At 35.3% G+C, this 10,049-nt stretch overlaps 1 long non-coding RNA gene across 1 annotated transcript; it reads right to left on the bottom strand.

Annotated features, from left to right (window-relative positions):
• Positions 1-8,654: 8,654 nt before the first annotated feature.
• LOC141705518 (uncharacterized) lies at positions 8,655-9,198 on the bottom strand. Its single transcript, XR_012568382.1, has 3 exons — positions 9,088-9,198; positions 8,922-8,958; positions 8,655-8,762 (listed from the first exon to the last, which is right to left on the bottom strand). It is a non-coding gene; the product is annotated as an uncharacterized LOC141705518 (long non-coding RNA).
• Between the last annotated feature and the right edge of the window lie 851 nt (positions 9,199-10,049).

The following is a 10,049-nucleotide window of genomic DNA, read 5'->3' as shown; positions in this document are numbered from 1 at the left end:
TGTTACATTACCTTTTGGCCATATATGCATGGTGAGGGACTGGTCTCCTTGTTTGTATATTGTATTTTTTTATTTCATGACATTTATTATATAAGTAGATTATATATATATCATGATAACTCCAACTAAAAGAAACAGGCTAAACGCCAAATCTGTCATTCTAGATTAAAAACATGAGTCGAGTAACACATATCCTTATACGTCAATTAAATCCAAGAACTATCGATCAATAATTCGGTCATTTTATAGCCATAACAATTGAATATTACAAGAAAAATGCCTATGAGCTCTTGAATTGGTTGATATCGTGTCAACATTTTTTAGTGTTAAACTCAAAAACGACCAACTTATACCTACGTTCATAGGAGACGGTCATTTTTTGTATGAATCCACTCGCTATGTTATTAATTCGGTCGGTTTTTCATGCCCACAAATGATTAATTTTGATTGTTATTTCTGCAGATAAGCCGTATTGGCTCTAGAATAACTTTTTTGGGTTCTACAATTGACATTCCTCCTACGCAAACACGTACAATATCAACTCCAAACACACCACAATTATAACCAACTAACATTAATGTCAACAACAACCAAAAATATAAAAACGATATACAATAACCAACCAATTGTTAAACTACATTTGCCTATTGTACTGCATTAAGCAAGCAATCAAATTAATAGACAAATGTTCGAAGCACACAAACAACTAAATGTATACATGAAAATTCAAATAATAGTTCAAAGCATTGTTAAACCAAAAACTAAATAAAATTGAATAGCGCTCTTCGCACCACGGTTTCTTTTCGCGCCACTCTCCTCGTCTTCGCCAAGCTCGACATCCTCTTCATCTCCGTCCTCGTTGCCCGCTGATGGTGGTGTCATCCATAGTCGACCTAGAGATATTTAAAGCTCCAAGCCATTTTTTTGGTGGGATAATAAATTGACAGAATGATAAAAGTAAGATATCAATATATTTATGTCGGTTCAACTAAGTACTAAAATATCTTATTTTTTAAGTGATCTTTTCAAAAAAAAATTAAAAAGTAGGCCCCTAACATTTATTTTATGCCTAGAGTTTTTAATATTTTTCTTTTGATCATTCATGTATATAACAAAAAATTTGTCCCTCAAAGTTCAATTTTTTTCGATACCCTCATTCGTTAGCACAAAGAGTTTGGTCCGAGGGTTGGCTTTGATGTCTTCATGGCCACTTTCTTCAACCTTTCTTATAGCCTAATATATATATGATGTTAAAAAAAACGCTTTAAAATAACACTACTAAATCTAAATTGAGAACTGTTAAGATTTTACCTCTGACAAATTTATATTATATTGTGAATTCTGTGACTTTGGTAAAGTAAATGGTTGTACATTATATTCAAAAAGTCTGATTTTCTCACATTAATCATTGTATTGTTACGATAAATTTACAAACTAATTTTAGAGAAAAAAATAGCTTAAATGTCATTTGGGTATGAGTTAAAAGATAAAAAAATAAAAAAAAAATTATCACTATTTATAATTTTATACTTAAAACATAGAAAGCAATTAATTAAAGTGACATAATATTATATATGTGAGCCAAAAAAAGTTGCTAGGGGTATGGAATATTTTTATGCGGGTCATAATTTGATTTACATATCAACCCTATTTAACAAGCCTTATCCATTTTATCAAAGATGTTCTCGATTGTACGTTTACACCACGTAAACAAGTTGTCTATTTCAGATATTATCAATATCAATTGTACCCTAGTATTACAACATGAACAAGTTGTCTATTTCATCAGCACTATCCTAAAATTGTCTTACAAACTTAAAGAGATGATTGAAATATATACTTATGAAGTTCAAATAGGCAATTAAACAATTTAGATATGGAATATTAAGAGTTTAATATACAACCAAAATTTTATATGAAAAAAATAACTTTTTTAATGAAACTTTATTCAAGTTAAGTGTGTACATGAGTTTAATTTTACAAGTGTTTAGTGTAAATTCAATAACGAAAGTGGCTTAATTCTAAATTTCCAAAGCAAAAATGTAACTTTCAAAACAATAGATATATAGGGTCTTACTCCAATGAGAACTCTAGTATTCTGAGATAAGAGATCTAATCATATCCACTCATTCAAATACAACATATTCATATCTCGCCGTTAATTTAATATTTAATATTTATAAATTTAATATCTTCCATCTTCTATCAAATTCTACCACCCATCAACCACCACCACCTCCGGTGACACCATTCAAATGACGAAGGAACAAATTTGACTAAATCATCGTAAAACAGGACACTCCGGTCGGTACGGAGAGGCACGATTGTTTGGCGAAAAAGCGATTAAGGTTGCGATGCAGATGGGATGGATGGATGGAGGGAGGGAGAGAGAGAGGGAGGGAGGGAATTTGATATGCGGGACGAAATGATGGGGGTCGGAGCAGCGGCTGGTACGTGGTAGTGATGGGTAGTGATTGTGGTGGTTGGTGGATGTAGTGGGCAGAGAGTGTGGATGAAAGAGATGAAGTGTAAAATTAAAATGTATGGTTGTAATTATATTTAGGGATAAAAATGTATGGGTGAGATTTATAAAATTATAAAACAAAGCAAATTTATAAAATTAGCCTTTGATTTATAAATTAGCCTTTGACTTTCAAAGCATGAATGCAAATTTCAAAACAAAATATAAAATTATAAAATTAGCCTTTGATTTATAACCAACAGCTTTTTTATTTCAAAGCATAGCATAATAAAAAAAACAAAAATATCTCAAAACACCTTTATTTGATAGAAGATTAATGATTAGTTTGATTTAGTTCTTGGATGTTCTCCTTCTAATTAAGGGCATGAGGAAGTCAACTCCATACACCTGCCTTGATCACCAACTAGCTAAGATCTGGTGCACAAAAAGCTAATAGTTAGCCACATTGAAACATATATAGAGCAATATTGTACAAAATATTAAGTATATTTGCTTGCACATGAAAAATAAATACTAATGCAATTATTTTTTGTTCTATAAAATTGTGCATTTCTCCTAACCTTAGAATAGCTACTTACAATGTATACAAATAATTTTTTAGTATGATAAAAAGTAATTCAAAAGGAGAGGTGATTATTTCATAATCTACCCCTTGGCCCTAATTATACAGTCATGCAAACACATATGGTACATATTGCTAAAAAACAACAACAGGGGCCTGAAGCATGGGTGGCTTGAAAACCCAGGGCTACAGTGGTGAATGAAAGGGCCTTGCCTCAGCTGATATGGTAGCTTCCCTGTCCCATGAGTTGGTCGTCTTATTACCACTGTGATCATCATCCCCCTCCACCTCCACTCACGCTGTTCATCCCAGTTCCCAAGCCAAGAAAATCCATGGTAAGCCTATAGGATACTCACTCTCAACATTCATCTGTGGATCCCCCAAAACGTGTGTTATTTACTTCATGACCAACCAACATTCTACCAGCATTTTGTTAAAATTTCAATTGATAACAAAGTATAGCCGTAAATTGTGAAAATCTACCAAAACAAACTCACATAGTTATCGGTAAATGAAGATTTACCGTATAAACTTTCAGTAGAGAGATGAACCCATGTTTGATACAATACTGTGATGAATTAGAGAGAGAGAGAGGAGAGTTGCTGATTGAGAGAGTGAGAGAGAGATCAATCTACATTCCTAAAACTCATTTCTGCAAAACGTAGTTACTAAGCAACTAGCACTGGTCTTTGTTTTATACATGAAAGAAGTTGTTTATTTTGCTAAGCTGTCATAATTAACTCCATGCTGAGCTGTTTTATGTGCTGATGTATGTGATGATTTGTCGAGCAGCTGCTTCTCTTTATCATACTGGAATGGCATTAGAACATTTCTAGTTTTGGAGAGTAACTCTTGAAAATATCCGGAATAAAGAAACTTTAGGGAAAAACTCTGCAAGTTGTGAAGCAGTAGGAACATAAGATAGCTGCACCAATCCTTCTAACACCTTATCCCTTGTAAAATGCACATCAATTTCTATATTCTTTGTGCGCTCATGATGCAATGGATTTTTAGCAATGTGTATGGCACTCTGGTTGTTGCAATGCACAGTAACTGGCTTAAGATTTGTAACACCTAGTTCTTCCAATAATCTGACCAACCAAGTGATCTCTGAAGTCGCAGATGATATTGAACGATATTCAGCTTCATAGGAACTTCAAGAGACAACACTTTATTCCTTTAATTTCCAACTTACTGGTGAGTTTCCTAACAACAGCACATAGCCAGAAATTGACCTCCAAGAATCCTGACAAGCTCCCCAGTATGAATCAAAGTATGCTTTTAGTGTTAATTGCTCACCTCCTTTCAAGGGAATCCCTAGTACTCCAGATGTGGAATCCACATATTCAACACATGCATAAGTGCATCAAAATGTGGGACTTTAGGGGACTGCAGATATTGACTTAAATGTTGGACAGTATAGGCAAGATATGGCCTTGTGTGAGTAAGAAAATTAAGTTTTCCTACTAAGCACCTGTAATAGCTAGGATCAGTATATAATTCTCCTTTATCAGCTGAAAACTTTAAGTTCAAAGGCAGTGGAGTAGCTTTAGTCTTGAAATCTGTTATATTAGCTTCCTTCAGCAATTCTTGTGTAAACTTTCTTTGGGTTAATGTGAGACCTGAAGCAGTATAAGCAATTTCTATACCCAGAAAAAAAACCTAGTTCCCCTAAATCTTTCATGTTGAATGTCTTGTATAAATGTACCTTGAGATCAAGAATACCTTGTGCGTCATTACTAGTGAGAATTATGTTATCAACATATACTGCAACAATGATAATGCTATCATTGGTTTTTCTAGATGAACAATGAATAATCATTCTTAGATTGCAGAAAACCTTTATGAGGCAATTCTCCAACAAGCTTTGCAAATCACTGTCTAGAAGCTTGCCTTAATCCATACAATGATTTAAGTAACATGCAATCTTTATTGCATGAATTAGATAATCCCTCCGGAACCAGCATATATACCATTTCAAGTAAATCTCCATGCAGAAATGCATTGTTAACATCTAATTGATGTAACTTCCAACCTTTATGAGATGCTACTACAATGATATACCTGACTGTGGTCATCTTCACCACGGTAGAAAATGGTTCTTCGAAATCTATTCCCTATTTCTGATTATAACCCTTAGAAACCAAACGTTCTTTGAAACCTTTCAACAGTGCCATCAGCTTTTATGTAGTTGGTTCTGTTAAAGAACTTGTTTGGCTAATCAAAGCATGAAAAGGTGATGGTAAAGCAGAATATGTTTCTAGGTTACACCAAAGCATGAAAAGGTGATGGTAAAGCAGAATATGTTTCGAGGTTACATCAATGAGTAGACAATCTTTGTTATTTTGGTGAATTTACAGGATCTTATATTATAACACTCCCCTCACTTGAAAGCCCATTTATGGGTCGAATAGTGGATGACGGGCGCTCATCTTTGGGGCTTAAATTTTCCTTTCGTGTCCCTCATAAATTGTGAGAAATGTTGGGGGTGGCAGGGATCGAACCTGAGTCCTCTGCCATCCCATACCATGTCAAGGAACGAGTTACTCTAAAAACCTTTAGAGAATTGCCCTTTACAGGATCTTATATTATTCTCACAAGACAGAAGTTAACTTCACATTTCTAGTGCTCCTTCTTAAGTTCAAATTATCAATTGAAGATGCATTGTGTGTACAATGATCATTAGATGAATTGTCTTGATGAAAATCTGTTGAAGTGTCAGGTGAAGAATCATCCAAAGAACCCATAGGTATGGTGACTTCAGGAGTGTCAAAAAACTGAAAGATATCTGGAAATTCTGTATCATGAAGAGATTTATGATCAGTAGATACTGGTAATAAGAAAAAAGGTGCATTCCCAGAAATTTGCTTGTGATGGAGAGGAAAATGGTGCTCATGAAATATTAGATCTCTGGAAATAAATATATGTCATGTCTACATATTAAGAACTTTATATCCTTTATGACGAGCAGGATATCCAAGAAAACACATTAATTTGCTCTATAAAATAAGGCTCTCGCAATTAATACTTAAAAATTATCAAAAGAATTCATCCTCTCAACTCATCTAATTGATGATGTGTACAATAATCAATCAACAAAGAACATATGAAGAAAAATCGCTCAAAAAGCTTGAAAAAGGGATGAAATACCTCAAATTTGTGTACGAAAGAAAGTCAAAATACTTACTTGAAATCTTCATCAAAAAAATGCTCATAATCGATTCTGGTTGCTTTGATACCATGTTACAATTTGCAATTGATAACATGTTAGTTATATGATTAAATACTGAGAAAGTTATACTACTTTGATTGCAGAAAAATAAAGAAACTTGGTACTGTTGGGATTACATTCTGGAAAGGAAAGATTACATAATAAAGACTACAGCTAACTGAGATCCTAAAGAACAGGAGTACAAACAGGAGTACGTGACCATGATAATCTCCAGCTTATTAAACTAGACTCCTAAAATACTGCAACTACCTGAGACCAAGTCTGCTGCACTATCAAAACTACAGACACGTAGATTTATTCAAGGACCAAAACAAAATAGACAAACCAAATAAGTTTAGATTAAATATAATTCCAACATACTCCCCCTTAATCTAAACATCCTCGAGATTTTTAACTCCCAACAAGTTCCTCATCTTTTCGAACTTTGGTGTTGCCAGTGCTTTAGTAAGAATGTCTGCGCGCTGTTCACTGGTGTTAATATGTTTTATAACAATCAGACCCTGCTCAATACATTCTCTAATAAAATGATACCTCAAGTCGATATGTTTACTTCTCCCATAGAAAACCGGATTGCGTGCTAAATCGATTTCCGACCTGTTATCAATATACAATATGGTCCTGGTTTGACATACATAACACAGCTGAGAACACGCTGAAGCCAGATAGCTTGACACACAGCAGCTGTTGCTGCCATAAACTCTGCTTCGCATGAAGACAGGGCTACACACCGCTATTTCTGAGTTACCCAGGTAATCAAGTTCTCGTCAAGATAAAAGGCCATTCCTCCAGTGCTCTTCCTATCATCTGTGCTACCTGCTAGATCGCTGTCCGAGAATCCAGATAAAATGTAGTTTCCTTGTCCAAGTTTGTAGACCAAACCGTAGTGCAGGGTTCCTTTCACGTAACGACATATCCTTTTTACGGCATTTAGATGAAGTTCAGTATGCCTTTCCATATAGCGGCTTACTATGCCCACAGCGTAAGCAATATCAGGACGCGTGTGCACCCGGTATCTCAGCCCACCAACCATGCTTTTATAGAGAGTAGAGTCTACAGGTTTTCCCAGATGATCTTGTGAAGTTCTTGTTTTCAACATACCCTGCAATCATACAGTTCCACGAAACCACATCTTTCTCTGGCGCTCTTCTAAACAAAACTTCAGTAGCAGCTAAATCATTCCCCGCGATGAATTCATTAAGCATCACATTCCAGGCAGTTACATCCTTTTCAGGCATTCGATCAAAGAACACACTGGCACTTTCCCAATCACCTTTCTGCATATAGCCCTCTATCATAGACATCCATGAAAAAACCGTCTTCATGTCAATCCCATCAAACAATTTCTCAGCCGAATCCATATCTCCAGACTTAACATACATATTCAGCAACCCATTTCCCAGATTCTCCGAAACCTGCAGATCTTTCTTCACTATATACAAATGAATCAGCAATGTTAATAATGCTCTGCATAAACAGGGATTTTGTAGCATCATCTTTTTGTCAAAATCATATAAGGTATTTAACAAGAGTGTGAATATTTTGAGGCGTATCTGTAATAGAATCAGCAAGCAAAAGAGAATTAACCTTTTGTGTTTTATTTGACACATCTGGACCAAGACGTAACCATGCCGAGTACACAAGAGATTCATGAATGGTAACATGTGGAGAATGGATATCGTTCTGTTCACAATAACCACTGACACGAGCAAAAGTTGCTTGGTTCTTTGGATAACCTGAAATGCTAATACTTCCTTCGATATACCCTCCGGTTTTTCTTCCCACTAATACATCCATCAACATGGTCTTTCCAGCACCACTCACTCCCACTAATGATGTCAAAACACCAGGCCTGAATGCACCACTCACATCTCATAGCAATTGGAGACGGTGCTCTGTGATTCCTTGACTCTTCATTTCCTGAACAAACGAATGGTTTTACTGTGAGAATCGTTGACCACCATATGTTCTGCTCTCATAGAAAAATAGCATATTATAATATCAATTTAAAGGACAGGTGACTTACATGAGGCATATCAACATAGTAATTCACATTTTCAAATGCAAGTGAGAGGGGCTTGAAAGGAACATCCATTCCTCTTCTGTTATCTTTATCATAAGTGAAGTTTGTGTGACTTGGAGTGTTCCGTACACTCATATCTACACATGTGGTAGTTCGCCAGCTAGTATTGACATCTCACTATAATAATTTAGCAAAAAGGAAATACCAGTCAAAATGTTGAATGTATTAAGAGACTTGGTTACATGTAATATCATACCTTTATTCAGAGGAGCTGTAGACGCTGTGCTCCTGTCAGTAGACTTGTTCTTTTTCTTAGTGTTGGCATCCTTATCAACAACAGACTTGGAACTTTCAAAGGGTGCATTCTTATGGTACAAACATCCAGCCACCACCCACACATCAAAGGAAAAACACCAAGTTACAACAGTCCAAATGACATAGCTCCCAATGATAAAAGCATAGAGATCTAATACAAAAAATATAGAGTTAAATGTGTTATTAACACCTAAACTTAATAGCAGAACATAATAGAATAAAAAATTGAACATACAAATAAATATACACCGACAGATCTATATAAATACACAATGGATGTAAATAAAGTTAAAAGAGAGATATATGTTACCGATTGAAGGTTGGTTTCAAGCTCCAAAGCTTCAGGCCTATAAACAAAAGCTTCATTAAAATCAAAACGTAAAATTTTGAAATAAATTTAAAATTGACATACATAATCAAACCAAATATTTGCTTTCTCGGCTCGATTTTCAGCTACTAAATTAAATAATACTAACAATTTCTAGCCCGATTTATGACGGAAAACTCCTTCCCTTTCTTCAAAGCATCGTCAATCGCTTTCACCATGGCCGAAATCTAACCTTTACCAATCAATTTTACATAAATCGAAGCTTCCATCAAGATATAGATAGGGAGACGGAAGAGAGTGAGAGGAGAAAGAGAGAGACAAATCTCGATTCAGTGATTTTGTATTAGGTTTAAATTAGGTTTACAAGAAAGTAGCGGTAAGAAAGGAGACAGAGAGGGATAGAAAGAGAGAGAGGAGGAGAGAGAGAGAGCTGAAGGAGATGAAGTTCGATATTTGAGAGAGAGAATTAGGGTTTTTGAGATAGAGCGGTGGTCTGAGAGAGAGACAGCAAAGAGAGAGAGCCGCGAGTTTGAGAGAGAGGGAGATCAAGGTTTGGGGGAGAGAGGGAGAGAGATAAAGATGAAGATAGAGACAGAGATAGAGATGTATGGGTGTGTGAGTAAAGGGAGAAGGGGGAAATAATTTTTCAACTTTTTTGTTACGGGGGAAAATTTGGGTACTCAGCGGGGGAACTGAAATATTTATTTAGTCATTTTTTAGAAATGGTTATAGATAACGGTTAGCATAAATAACCGATGTTGAAGTGAAAAACATTAATTTGTTATTATTTTAAAATTGAACATAGACAACGGCTACTATGTAAAACCGATGTTAAACAGGCTTTTAACATCGCTTTTTTCTAAACCGATGTTAAACAGGCTTTTAACATCGGGTGCATTACATGCCGATGTCTAAGCACCGATGTCGTATCTACTATTTCTAGTAGTGAACACAAGATAATCTTGTGTTATTATCAGTTATTTGTAACGTTGTTTTGGTCGAGTTTAGAGCTGTCGGAAAGTGGTCTGATACTTGAAGCTCGCCGGAAACTGGAAAATGAATCTGGAAATTTTCCAGTTTCCGGCGAGTTTTTTTTTTAAAATCTGATTT

Source organism: Apium graveolens, unplaced genomic scaffold (assembly GCF_009905375.1).
Source record: "Apium graveolens cultivar Ventura unplaced genomic scaffold, ASM990537v1 ctg8983, whole genome shotgun sequence".
NCBI classification, from domain to species: Eukaryota; Viridiplantae; Streptophyta; class Magnoliopsida; order Apiales; family Apiaceae; genus Apium; species Apium graveolens.
This window is presented reverse-complemented; position numbering and strand designations above follow the sequence as displayed.